Source organism: Electrona antarctica (assembly GCF_951216825.1).
Source record: "Electrona antarctica genome assembly, chromosome: 3".
In the NCBI taxonomy this organism is placed as follows: domain Eukaryota; kingdom Metazoa; phylum Chordata; class Actinopteri; order Myctophiformes; family Myctophidae; genus Electrona; species Electrona antarctica.
The window spans coordinates 31,619,767-31,634,766 of NC_136808.1; positions in this window are offsets into that span (position 1 = coordinate 31,619,767).

Genomic DNA, 15,000 nt, shown 5'->3' on the forward strand with positions numbered 1-15,000 from the left:
TGTCCTGGTCTCAAACGATTATGTGAGCCATGCCTCCCATTTCTGTAGTGGTATTAGGAGCAGGAGGAGGAGAGGTATATTTATTTATCTGGGAGGAGGAGAGGACGAGGCAGGGATGAGGGCAGATACAGTTACAAAGGCAGACGGAGGGAAGGAGCGGAACAGGTTATCCTGTATACTTAAGGGACAGGCCTCTGTAGGACACACACACACGCACGCACGCCACGCACGCACGCACGCACGCACGCACGCATGCACGCACGCACAGAGAGAGAGAGATTCATGTACAGTACTTCCAACACACACATGCACATGCTATAGGCACTTGCATACACATGCAGTATGTGTGCATGCAGGCAGGCAGGCTGGCAAAACCATGAATCTAGTACTACTGTACTGTACTGTACTGTACTGTACTGTACTGTACTGTACTGTACTGTACTGTACTGTACTGTACTGTACTGTACTGTACTGTACTGTACTGTACTGTACTGCAGTGGTCCTCAAGGGGGTTCTATAGGGGTCCCCAGCAAATGAGTTATATAGCATCAAAATCAGTTACATTAATTTAATTTTACCCTACTGTATCCTATTTGACTATTTGAAAATCTTGAAAATATGTGAAACATTTGGACTGTTTTTGAAACTTTTTAACAGCACAGTATTTTTTTCAGATGGGGGTCTGTCAGCCAAATATGTATTCATTTGGGTTCCTTGAAATGAAACCACTGCTGTATTAATAGTGTAACTGTAGGCTACTCGACTCTGGAAACAGTGAATTGTTTTGCTCTCTCAGAGTTAACTACATGAACCCTATAGTTTCACTATATTCTGGGGTAAGCGTTCAGCCAAAATAGCATATCTACAAGGTTGCACAATGTGAGCAGGCTTACGTTGTGATCTTGCAGATCGGCTATTTTCGACAAAGAGATTTGGTGTAGAGGGAAAAAGGCCTAGTAGCGGGGGGCGGACTTGTAAGAAATCGGCAAGATTTGGTTTTTGGTGACTAGTTTCTGAATTTTGGTGTGGTGTTAGGTATGGGTATAAGGATTTCAAAAAGCTGTGCAAACGTGTTGGGAGTGCCCCCTAGTGGTCTGTTTGCACAGACTCAAATATTGGATACGTACAGGTATGGTTGAAAACCAAAATAATTGATAAAAGAGATTTTCCAATGGATTATGTTACTATTGGGTGTGCTAAATAACATACTAAAATTTTAGGAACAAGGAACAACCAGAAAGGCATCGTTTTCAAGATGGCGTCCACGGTGGCTAAAATGAGCTAAAATGCCTATAAACTGGGATTTAATATGTAAAAAATCATAATTATGCACTTCGTAACTACTTTTTGAATTTTGGCATGGTGTTAGGTATGGGCATAAGGTTTTCAAAAACCATTGCAAACTAATTTGGCTCGCCCCCTAGTGGCCGGTTTGCAATGAAACCACTATTAGATATGTCAGTATAAACCCAAATAATTGATAGAAGAGATTTTTCAATGGATTCTGTTACCATTTGGTTGTGCTAAATAACTTACAAAAAGTTTACGGAAAACGACCAACTTGAAAGGCATCAGTTTCAAGATGGCGTCCACGATGGAGCTGCCGGGAGCTTAAAACGCCTATGGTTTCATTGCAAACCGACCACCAGGGGGCGAGCAAAATTAGTTTGCAATGGTTTTTGAAAACCTTATGACCATACCTAACAGCATGCCAAAATCCAAAAAGTGCATAATTGTTATGATTTTTTACGTGACGCTCCGGGAGCTAAAATGTCAATAGTTACGAAGTGCATAATTGTTATGATTTTTTACATCCCAGTTTATAGGCATTTTAGCATGCATTTTAGCCACCGTGGACAGCATCTTGAAAACAATGCCTTTCTGATTGTTCGTTGTTCCTACAAAAATTGTATGTTATTTAGCACACCCAATAGTAACAGAATCCATTGAAAAATCTCTTTTATCAATTATTTTGGTTTTCAACCATACCTATACGTATCCAATATTTGAGTCTGTGCAAACAGACCACTAGAGGGCGCTCCCAACGCGTTTGCACAGCTTTTTGAAATCCTTATACCCATACCTAACACCACACCAAAATTCAGAAACTAGTCACCAAAAGATATATATATCCTTGGTGGGGTCCCCTGCCGACCAAGTGTACATTACTGTATAGGCTTTGTGTGGTTCATCTAACAGGGAATTGTACCGTGTACAAAGATACAAGGTTTCTGCCTGACAGCAAACATATCTGTCCTATCTTTGGCGTCATCACTGGAACTGTTCCAGAGAGTATTACCTGATGATGATGACCTACAAGACTACAGACCTCGCTGCTTTGGTTTCTGGTCTTGTTCCCTTGGCATGCACTGGCTTCGGGACTTGCTCACGTGAATGCAACTATATACAAAAGAAAAACATTATCAGGGAGCATTGGAATATAATTTTAGGTGGATTTTCATTCACATTGTCAGTCATACATTGAATTGTGTGGAATTTGTGTCTCTCTCTTTCACCCTCACATGCGCACAAGCACGAACTGTATGCACGCACACACATACACACTGGCCCACTTTTATTCTAGTGTCTTTCCTTTTTATTCTCCCATTCCCTCTCTCTCTTTCTCTCTCTCTCTCTCTCTCTCTCTCTCTCAGACACGCACGCACGCACGCACGCACGCACGCACGCACGCACGCACGCACGCACGCACGCACATACCTTCCATCTCACTTACATTTCTTACTTGCTCTCCCTTTCTTTCTCCTACATGCACACACACACACACACACACACACACACACACACACACACACACACACACACACACACACACACACACACACACACACACACACACACACACACACACAGTCCCCCACAACTTTCATTACCTCTCTGAGGGCAGGAGCGGCGTAGCGCCTTGGCAGGGGAGATGGGTGTATATCTCCTCGCTATAACACAACGTCCCGGGAGTGTGGAGGTCAATGAGATTAACCTATAGCTCCTTTCCTTTCATTACGCACTCCAAATTACACCCACTTACAGACGGCAGCGAGGAGGAGGCTATCACGGACGGGCGGAGAACTATTTAAGACCCGCTCCCTCCGGGCCCATCGTTGAACCTCTTCATTTCTCTTAAGGTTCCTGCCTGTCGCTCCCTGCACTGCGCTAATGTGTGGAGTGAGGTGTCGGCTCCTTATTCACAGGGTTCAGTTTGCTGGGGGGGGGATCTATATATGCCTCTGCTTTTGATATTCTTCCTTCTGGTCATTTTATTTCCCTGGCCGGTTTTAACGCTAGGATGTTTAATATGTTTGACATACAGTACAGTATACAGTGTGTGTAATGTGTATAGTTTTAGACGCTGGGGTGGCATAGTGGTAAAGTCCGTGACCACCACCACGGACGAAGGTTGTGGTTTCGAATCCACCATGCCTGTGGTGCATCCGGCTTTGTCCATTGGGGGGGGCTGGCTATTTAGAGATGGGCGCCAATGCATCTTGGTTTACATATAGAAGTCAGTCAATTGGGCTTGTTTGGAGAGGGGGGAGCTTAGGAGGGGCTAAGCCTCCACCAAGCCCCTTTCGACGTTAATTGTCTCCACCAGGCCGAAGGCATGGGGAGAGAGTATGTTTTGCACTCCGTCCGTGTGTGTGTGTGTGTGTGTGTGTGTGTGTGTGTGTGTGTGTGTGTGTCCGTCCGTCCTTCCGTCCGTCCGTCCGTTACCAGCTAATCTCCGGCACCGTTAACCCGGTCGATGTCAAACTTTGCACACACACTCCCTGGATGCCAACGATGAACCTCTGCCCCGCATTTTCCAGAACGGCCTGTTATAGCGCCACCATGTGGCAGCTTTTCACATTTTTTACCTAAAACTGCACCGATCTGCGTGAAACGTTGCATGCACACTCCCTAGAGGCCAAGGACAAACCTTTGACCTGCATTTTCCGCATCTGCCTTTTATAGCGCCACCAGGAGGCCGAATTTTGTAAAACACATTTTTTGATATTACTCCTCCAGATTCTGTCCAAAAATCTCACAAATCGTTACACAGTATCTCTATGGTCATGTGCTCAAGTCGGATCTGTCCGATATTTCATATTCCATCCTAATTGGCTATAATTGGCTTTCACAGTTTGCAAGATTGCCCCGTTTTGAACAAAAGCCTCAAATCATGAACGCAGCATGCAATTTACGTGAAATCTTTCACACATTTTCTTACTAGGCTGAGGAATATATCCCACCATTTTCACATTGGCCTGTTATAGCGCCACCAACAGGTTGATTTTTGCAAAACACATTTTTGGAACAAAATGCCTCAAATCATCCAATTGCCATCAAAGGCAAACATGTTTATATTACTCCTAAACATTTTGCCAAACACCTCACACAGTCCTATCTCCACCTCCTGGTGGAGACCTGTGCCCAGAAGGGCACTTTTTCTAGTTTCTTCTTTTTTTGTTTCTTTTGTTTTGTTGTTGTGTACTTTGCTGTACCCACGATATGCTACCTGGCCTGGCGGAGACCTGTGTTCCGAGGAACACATGGTTCTAGTTTTACACTGGTAGTATTGCTCATTAGACTTCTTCCACCACTGTGTAAGATATTCAACAGTATATTTGTTCACTCTCAGAGTACATTTTTTATTAATTAACACTGAGGATTTTACAGTGTATAGTGTAACTGATGTCTGTGCCTTCACCCTTTGTATGGACTTTCACTTCTCTGAAACAAACAACACTTACTAAACAGAGGGAAGAGCACAGTTTGAGTAATAGCTTATAGCATAGCAACTCACTTTACTGTATATAAACATGTTATTTATTACGTAACTTCTCTTTAAATGCTGAAATGCGAAGACCATAATTCAAAGAAATATGTTTGTCTTTATAGTGAACGGTGTGTTTAGCTCACTCTGAGAAAAAACCGAGAAGATTTACTGTGTGGAGAGCTGTGTGGAAAGTTGTCCTAGATAGTTGGCACAATATCACCTGGAATATTCTGCCTACTTCTTGTTTTACATGTCAAAGCTAGTAAATAAGGTTTATATTCTAGACCTGGACAACTTTAGATCTGATCATGCCAGGAACTCGCATAAGAGAAGATTTATTTGTATCGTTACTGTAGGTTCGATTTTGTTACAGAATTCTTGGGGAAGTTATTGGAATAGGCATTCTGATTCGTTCTCTTATTGGGCTAGAAATATGGTGAAATAATAGTCAAATTAAACTCATTTTTGCTGAGGAAATACATTATACCGGTAGGTCATTTTCGTTTTGACTTGTAGAACATCATGTTAACACCATGGAGGCCCGGGGCGGAGATCTCCGTCAAGTTCAAGGTCATGGTCAAGTGCCCAAGCCGGAGATTGATAAATAGGACGGAGATTAATGATATCAAAACCGATCGCTTCGCTCCACAGCCTAGGAGCGCTTGTTGCCCATTCCGATGACGTGTCAAACAGTGACACGTCATCGGAAATGTTCCCTGCCTGTTTAGCTGACGAAAACGAAAATCTTAAAACGATCATAACTCCCGATCTAAATCATCCCGTCTAATTCTGAAAAAAGATCCTGTGTTAGACGGCGCTCCGCGGTCCAGTCGCTAGTCGCGATAGATTTATTCTTACCTCCCGTTGTTGTCGATCGACTCTAGAGTGGTGTGGCTATTGTTAGCTGCTACACAGACATGCACACCAAAGTGGTCCGGGCGCTATAAATGATGGGCACATGGATTAAATGGATTAAATAGGTCCGGGCAAGCAAGGTGTTAACTTGTGGTTAGTCAGTGTTGTAAGGTAACTAAGTACATTTACGTATGTACTGTACTTGTATTTGTACGTGTAATTTGTACAATACTTTTACTTCTATACTCTACTACTACTCTACTACTTAGTTTAGTTAGTTACTTTGTAGATTTTGATTATTACAAAACAAAGGCTACATTAACCGCTACATTTCGGCCATTTGAAAATAGCCGATCTACAAATTCACAATGCGTCTTGAATTCTTGATGGGACGCACTTTGAGCATGTAGATCAAATTATTTGTATCCATTTGATAACTTGAAATGGGACATTCTGCACAATGAATGAATACTTCTATGAGTACATTTTGATGCAAAAAACCTTTGTACTTTTACTCAAGTACATTTTTTATTCTGGACTTTTACTTAACAGAGATAACACCACGACTGGACTACAACCCACAGGGGAAGAGGATACAGGGTAGGCTGAGAAATACCTGGAGAGGTTCTACTCTACAAGACCTAAAGAACATGAGCTGACAGGAAGCAAACGCCCAGGGCCAGAAGAGAGTGAGATATGGAGAGCTCTGGTGGACGCCCTATGCCCCTCGACATGGGGAAGTCATGTAAGTCAATTAAGTCACTTGTAACTTAAAAAGTATTTCTATAATGCAGTATTGATAATTTTACTTAAGTAAAACGTTTGGGTACTCTTCCCACCACTGGTGGTTTCAGTTACTTACTTTGTGGTTCATGCAGATATCAGTATAGAAGAGAGAAAATGCTACTGTTGCTGCCTGAGTGAACGATTGTATTTCACAGAGGCCACCCACCCACACACCAAACGTGCAGGGTGTTTGTGTACATTCAGAATATAGTGGTCAACCCATTATCATCAGATGGGCCTCCCGAGTGAAGGTCCAACATCTTAACCACTAGACCAAAGGAATATCCCTATGAACTGGGGGAGATATTAGACTTTTGAGGCCATCAGGCAGAGGCTGTGAGTCACTGCTACACTCACCCCCCTTTTGACCTCATCCCACGGGGAAACCCGATCCGGGTCACGGCACCAATGTAACGCCCGGGATTCGAACTCGGGCCTCCCGAGTGAAAGTCCAACATCTTAACCACTAGACCAAAGGGATATCCCTATGAACTGGGAGAGATATTAGACTTTTGAGGCCATCAGGCAGAGGCTGTGCCACTGCTACACGAGCATCATCTCCAATATTCAATATTTTCCATTATTATAGCCATTGGCTGTTTGTACTGTTATGTCTCATAGTTTAGCACAATTTGGGATTATTGTGTTAATGTGGCCACTAGGGACTGAGCAAGAGGGGACAGTTAATATTTGATCTAGTTTATTGAATGCTTATGCCTGCTGGGAACTCTGGGAAGTTATTTTGTTGAACATTTTTTGTGCCATTTGTATTTTTTAACATCGGCCATCGTCTTTGCTCAATTCCTAATATTCTGTATTGGCCGAAGGCATCTTTCTACAGTATGAATTTCATATTATTTGTAAGGCCTTTTATATAGAAATCCAACAAATTAGCTATTTTACATGGCTATTATTGCTATTGCGTATGGTTGTAAGCTTAGCACCAATCTTAACACAAGCAATGATTAGCTGAATTGTTGTATCTGAACACGGCTAATCAGCTCTATAAGAGCACGGCATGACTGATGGAGCGGCGGGGGTCTTGGTGGGTGTGACTGAGTGGGGGAACAACCAGCTCATATCACTTCCTGGTTATGAATAGCCTCGCTCGAAAGGTCAGCGCCATGACAACCCTGTGATGGATGTCACCGACGTCCAATTAAATCCCTCTAAAAAAAAGGGAGCCTGGGAGGCTTCTTGTTTGTGCTTATTAAATATAAAAGAGCTAAATCAAAAGTCAGAGGCTTGCCTCTTTGCTTAATGCCGAGCCGGACAACAGAGAGCATTTTCTTTTCTTTTTTTTCCTTCTTTTTTTCAATTCCTCAATTATTCATGTTTTTGATGAGGGGGTCAATAAGGGGAAGAACGCTCGTTATGAATGTTTGGAGGCAAGCGCAAAGGTCACTACATACGCACATGCACAGCCATGCACACACAGACATGCGCACGCACAGATACACACAACTTTTCAGACCTTTCAAACTTTTTTCTCTTTCTCTCTTCTTTTTTGCTGGATAAATAGAGGAGAGCAAAGAGCGATGCTCCTGTGCCTTGAGGAACGCAAATATTTGTTGCCCAGTTGTCAAAGCTTTCTTTCTGTGTGTCCTCTCTTCTCCCTCTCCTTCTCTCCATCCATCCCTCCTTCTCTCTCTCTCTCTCTCTATTTCTCTCTGTCCCTCCCTCCCACACAAACACACACAAGCTGCATTGAGGAAAGTGGGACAGTCGAGCACTGAATAAGGAGAAACTTGTTTTTATTTGTGCATCAGCTGGCCCTTTGAAACTTCCAGCTTGCACTTGTGCACATCCTTGCACACACACAGCATTCTCACACACACTCCTGAGCGCATGCACATTCACTCGCAGACGCACACAACCCCGATCCGCTACACAGCAAAATGCTCAGTGTTGATTTAACTCAGAGAGTGTACAAATATACAGAGTGTACACATGTAACCAAATGTACCCTTATGGGTCTGTTTGGCTACATATGTACACTGTCAGAGTGTACATATGGATGAACTATCACTGAGGATTTTTACTGCATGTGTAAAATGGCACATTTCCATTCCAACAGCCTCTTCACTTTTTAAGCCTACCTCTGTTTGAACTTATGCTTTTCTCTTTTTTCCCCTCCTCTCTCTTGTATATCCACTCTGAAATTATAGATGGGTATAATAATAATAATGTCATTTTGTACCGGAATCTCAGTCATTACCTGCAGTAAAGTGCTTCTAATTGATACCACCAGAGAGATAATGATTGCAATGCCCTCCAGGAACATATTATTGCAATATTAACCTTTGTATATACTTTTATGCAGAAGACTCGGGCACATTAAGGGATCTGTAAATCTTACTTGTGCAGCGTATAATGCCATTACAAAAAATGGATACTCGGAGGTGTGCCCTTTTCCTGATTAAGTGTGTCCAGGGGTTTTGCGGCCATCTCCAGGAAATGGATGGCATGGACGTGCAATTTCCTACGTCCTCTCTCTTCTTTTACTGGCTAAAGGTTCCTCTCTTTGATGTTCACGCGTACGTGTGTGTAGCGCGTGCGTGCACAACTGCACATAGGCTATTTGCCCATCTGTGTGTCTGTGTGTCATGCTTGGACATTCACGTCTTGCCCTCCTCGGGCATCTCTGTAGGTCTCTTTCTCTCTCTGTGTGTGTGTGTGTGTGTGTGTGTGTGTGTGTGTGTGTGTGTGTGTGTGTGTGTGTGTGTGTGTGTGTGTGTGTCTGTGTGTGTGTGTGTGTGTGTTTGTGTGTGTGTGTGTGTGTGTGTGTGTGTGTGTGTGTGTGTGTGTGTGTTGTGTGTGTGTGTGTGTGTGTGTGTGTGTGTGTGTGTGTGTGTGTGTGTGTGTGTGTGTCTGTGTGTGTGTGTGTGTGTGTGTGCCTGCCTGCCTGCCTGCGTGCGTGCCTGCGTGCCTGCCTGCCTGCGTGCCTGCGTGCGTGCGTGCGTGCGTGCGTGCGTGCGTGCGTGCGTGCGTGCGTGCGTGCGTGCGTGCGTGCGTGCGTGCGTGCGTGCGTGCGTGCGCATTTCTGGGGTTTGACCGGCACACAGCATGGCAGCCGTCCTACACTCGGCTGGACTCCCCTGAAACAAGGCAACATCCAAACTAGCGTCTATTTTTGGCCACAAGGCCTTCGCGGTGATAATTGGCCTCACCGCGGCCACAGTGTCACCGCGTCGACCAAGGGGGCAACCTTTTCTCTTTTCAATATTCCTGTGGCACCGTGGCATTGCATATCTAATTATTGTGGAAAAGGCAAATCCGCCATCAGATGAAATGTGAGGCTGGTACGACGCTGTGTTTTTTGTATTTTTATGGCTGTTTAGACTGATATGTTGCCGTATGGAAGACAAACAACAACAAAACAGAGAAATGCAGAAACAACAGCAGCGGAGCGGACTGATTCAGGGATCAAATACAGGGAGCAGATAGGAAAGAACGTTTGCTTAAGAGATCTTACGGCAATTCCCGCTGACAAATGAAAACAAATTAATTCAGTGAGGAAGGCAGTTTGTGTGTGTGTGTGTGTGTGTGTGTTTGTGTGTGTGTGTGTGTGTGTGTGTGTGTGTGTGTGTGTGTGTGTGTGTGTGTGTGTGTGTGTGTGCGTGCGTGCGTGCGTGCGTGCGTGCGTGCGTGCGTGCGTGCGTGCGTGCGTGCGTGCGTGCACGTGTGCAGGACTAGCTGTGGTTGCGGGTGCATGTGCGTGCGTGCGTGTGTGACTCATGGCACACATACAGCCCTGTCCAAAACTGCATCTTAAGAGACCTGGTGACACAGAACAGGAGAAAAGGATGTCTGAATTCTCCAGAGTCCTGTGAGGCTGCTGGCCTCGTGCCCCCCCCCCCCCCCCCCACCACCACCACACCACCACCACACACGTCAACCCCCTGTAATAGCAGGCTTCAACCTCTGGTGGGCACTGTATGGTGCACAGGGAAGCATGGGGTAGGATTATTACAATATGGGTAAATCATTTATTCAAGAAGCTTCCAGATTAGCCTTGCAGGCCTTGTGGAAAAACATATTCCCACGTGCACTCTGTGGCACGAAGATGCACACATGAACTAAGTTTTGAAGGTGCTTTCATGGACAAAAAGAAACACAATGTATTCTTAGGGAGTCCTACATATACACTCACGGCGACATGACTGAGGATGGTTGCTCCTCATCAGCCATGACCTGCAGCACACCTGCTTCGCTATAAGAAGTTATTTTCATGGTAGTAGTGCTGCTGTTTGAGGAGATCCAGTTCCTCGTTCAAAGGTGCAACAGCTATATTTATGGTGGTGCCTGGCTGGCATGACATTAATAACACTCAACATTAAAATTGTTACTCCCTCCCTCCACTAAAAATGCCCTCGCTAATCCCTCATCTACTGTACAGCCCAATTGAAAAAAAAGAAGAAAAAGAAAACATCCTTTCTTATTTTCAAGGATAGGAGATGGCCTGGAAAGATAGATGCCGCTGAAGAATTTACTGTGTTTAGTGTTCATCTCATGCTCGCAATACAAGGCCCACTTGTCCTTGGCCGCGCTTGTTACAAATAACCCACATAATTCCCACGGGCTCGGAGATAATTCACTGATAATTTAAGGCACTGGTACTGTGTTGCATTTTTTTCCCTCCCCGACAGAACACCCAGAACATTCCTTTGTTGTTCAGACTCCATTGTTTCCCTGCGCTGCTCCTGAGCTGACATTAACCTAGTAAAGCGTCGCCTTTGTTCCTGGTAAGGAGAGACTGTCGCTACAGTGTACACAGAGGTTAGTGTGACGGAGCCCCTTTGTCATGTGGCAGCACCTTGCACTTCATCCAGCGATTAGCTCCTCTGTTTACAGCCCAGACGCATTATCTATACTGATTTAAGGAAGTGATTCTGAATGAGGTTACGAGGTGTGGGTCATTGTTCTGGTACAGTATATGGATGGCCATGAGCAGTGGTGGGAAAAGTATTACTTAAGTGTTACTTAAAGGAGCATTCAGTGATTTGGGTGATTTGGAAAACCACCCAGTCCGCCCCGGTAACGAAATGTGCACATGCACGCACTACAGTGGGGGGAAGTGCAACAGGCCAACAGCACGTGCACCAAGGCCCGCCCCCACTCGATCATGATTGGAGGAAGGCCCCTCTCATCCTGATTGGATGAAGGCTTTGCCACCCGCCACCAAAACTGAAACTAGGGTTTTTTGACCCCAGGGGCTCACTGGGGACAGGGAGGAACTCCTTATATGGTCAGCACACTCTATAGTAGGGAGGATTATCCCAAAAAAAGGGGAAAAAAGTGATATTTGAATGAAGTGAAATCACTGAATATACCTTTAAGTCAGCTGTTCCCAAAGTGGGGTCTGCAGACCCCTAGGGGTACGCGACGCATAGCCAGGGGGTACCCGAAATATTTTTTTAACTTTTTTTAACATTAAAATTATGTTTATCTGACATGATTACTAAAACTACAACATCAGTCAACCTGTCATGACCCCAAACAGTAACATCAGGACGCATGCTGCAGAAACAACAAAAAGACTCAGGACACTTGAAAGGTTTCTGCGGCCGCTTCAGATGAGGGGGTACCTGGAAAAATGTCTACCCCAAAAGGGGTACCTGGTCCAAAAAGGTTTGGGAACCCCTGACTTAAGTAAAAGCATCTATACTGCAATATAGAAGTACATCCCATTTCAAGTTATCAGACGTATATACAAAATCTACAAAGTAGCTAGTAACTAAAGTTTTAAAATAATTGTAGTGGAGTAAAGGAATGTACAATATTTGGATCCGAGATGTAGTGGAGTAGAAGTAAAAGTATTGGAAAAACTCAAGTGAAGTACAAATACCTCAAAATTGTACTTAAGTACAGTACTTAATTGATTGTACTTATTTACTTTCCACCACTGGCCATGAGTGCCAACCAGAATGCTGTCTGGAAGGTTCTGAGTAGAGGAGATGCTATAAGAGATGTATCAAGATTATGAGAAGAGAAGAGAAGTGGACTGCAACAGGAGAGTATAGGAGAAAAAGAAAGGCATTGAGGGGAGAGGAGCGTATAGGAGAGAATGCATGGGGAGAGAGGAGAGGAGCGTATAGGAGAGAATGCATGGGGAGAGAGGAGAGGAGCGTATAGGAGAGAATGCATGGGGAGAGAGGAGGGGAGCGTATAGGAGAGAATGCATGGGGAGAGAGGAGAGGAGCGTATAGGAGAGCATGCATGGGGAGAGAGGAGAGGAGCGTATAGGAGAGAATGCATGGGGAGAGAGGAGGGGAGCGTATAGGAGAGAATGCATGGGGAGAGAGGAGAGGAGCGTATAGGAGAGCATGCATGGGGAGAGAGGAGAGGAGCGTATAGGAGAGCATGCATGGGGGAGAGAGGAGAGGAGCGTATAGGAGAGAATGCATGGGGAGAGAGGAGAGGAGAGGAGCGTATAGGAGAGAATGCATGGGGGGAGAGGAGAGGAGCGTATAGGAGAGAATGCATGGGGAGAGAGGAGAGGAGCGTATAGGAGAGAAAGGAGTAATCACGTGCGTCCGGCGGAGGTCACCACTGGTCTTCAGGTTCTAATTATGTGCTAATAGCCACTGAGGAGGTCATTTGGAGCCATTAGCCAGCGCCTGTAGGTAGTTAACGGCCCACAGCATAACCCGGCCTCCTTAATGTTCCCTGCGAGGCCGTTAGCGCGCCGTCACCAGCCAGCTAGCTGCCTCGTTACCGCGATTAGAAACCAATTGATAGGTAATAGTAAAATATGATGGCACACTATCCAGGAAATATGGACTCCGGTGGAAAGGTGAGGAGACAGGAGACAGCAGTGGTAGTACAAGAGACAGTGCCCACTCGCTCCCAAGGGAGAACACCGTTTGTGGAGATGGAGATGGCTCAAGAAAGGGCAAAATGTGACTGACTGACTGACTGACTAACTGACTGACTGACTGACTGACTGACTGACTGACTGACTGACTGGCTGGCTGGCTGGCTGGCTGGCTGGCTGGCTGGCTGGCTGGCTGGCTGGCTGGCTGGCTGGCTGGCTGGCTGGCTGGCTGGCTGGCTGACTGACTGACTGACTGACTGACTGACTGACTGACTGGCTTGGTGTGTGGGGGAGGGATACACATGGGTACACATCCCTGGGGGACCTCGGTCCATGAAGTATATAAGAAACAAGACTTAATTGGTGCCCCGAAAGGACTTTTAGAGAAGATGGGTTTAACTACTGATGACGAGTCAACAAGTGACACAGCAGAATCTATGGAGATAGGAAATGGGATATGACATGGTAGAGTCCTGAGGACGCAACAGCGTGTCCTCTACGTCAGTGGTTTTCAACCAGTGGTCAGGGGACCACCAGTGGTCCTTGAGGGGTTTCCAGGTGGTCCCCAGCTAAATGATGGAGACTTGGTAGCCAAATGGACCCTCATAGACCTTTAATTTCTTGAGGGCATAAAATAAAACCCGTAAGGGTCCATTTGGTCTATACACAATTAGAGAATGTAGAAGAATTGTTATTTTGATCAATGTTTGCCTGTTATCTCTCCTACGGGACCAACATCAGTAGAGCATGGAATTGTGGACAAAATCTTATCTAAAGACAACAAAATAGTTTTCGGTCTGAGAGGCTAACTCTCATCAACTGCTCTACATGGCTGCCTGTCACTATCTGTATGTTTATGGGTTCAACTGCTCTACATGCCTGTCACTATCTGTACGTTTATGGGTTCAACTGCTCTACATGCCTGTATGTTTATGGGTTCAACTGCTCTACATGGCTGCCTGTCACTATCTGTACGTTTATGGGTTCAACTGCTCTACATGCCTGTCACTATCTGTATGTTTATGGGTTCAACTGCTCTACATGCCTGTCACTATCTGTACGTTTATGGGTTCAACTGCTCTACATGGCTGCCTATCACTATCTGTACGTTTATGGGTTCAACTGCTCTACATGGCTGCCTGTCACTATCTGTACGTTTATGGGTTCAACTGCTCTACATGCCTGTCACTATCTGTATGTTTATGGGTTCAACTGCTCTACATGGCTGCCTGTCACTATCTGTACGTTTATGGGTTCAATAGCGGTGGATGGATGCACTTGGTGTGACTCCCAGCTCTCTTGAGACATGATCAGACTTGTTTGTCAATCTGAAGAGAAGGCTTTGAGCGTTGGCCTAATTGTCAACCCATGGCTCTAATTTGTGAAGTCAGCCATCATTGAAAAGCGTCCCGTACTCACTCCACTTTATTGATATGATGTGCTGTTGGCAATGTTCGTATTGATTGTGTTGTTTGGGCTTATATTAGAATGATCTCATCATGCCTGCTCACAAGCTTTACACTCCCTATGTATGTACTTGTGTGTGTGCGTGTATGGGTGGGCACATGCACACGCACGCGCACACGCACACGCACACACACACACACACACACACACACACACACACACACACACACACACACACACACACACACACACACACACACACACGCACAATTGGTTTTCTCTTGGTCGTTGATGAATCGCACACAAAAGCAGAGATATTTTAGGCTTACTGTAATCATTATGAAGTCCCCTGTGCTGAGCATTG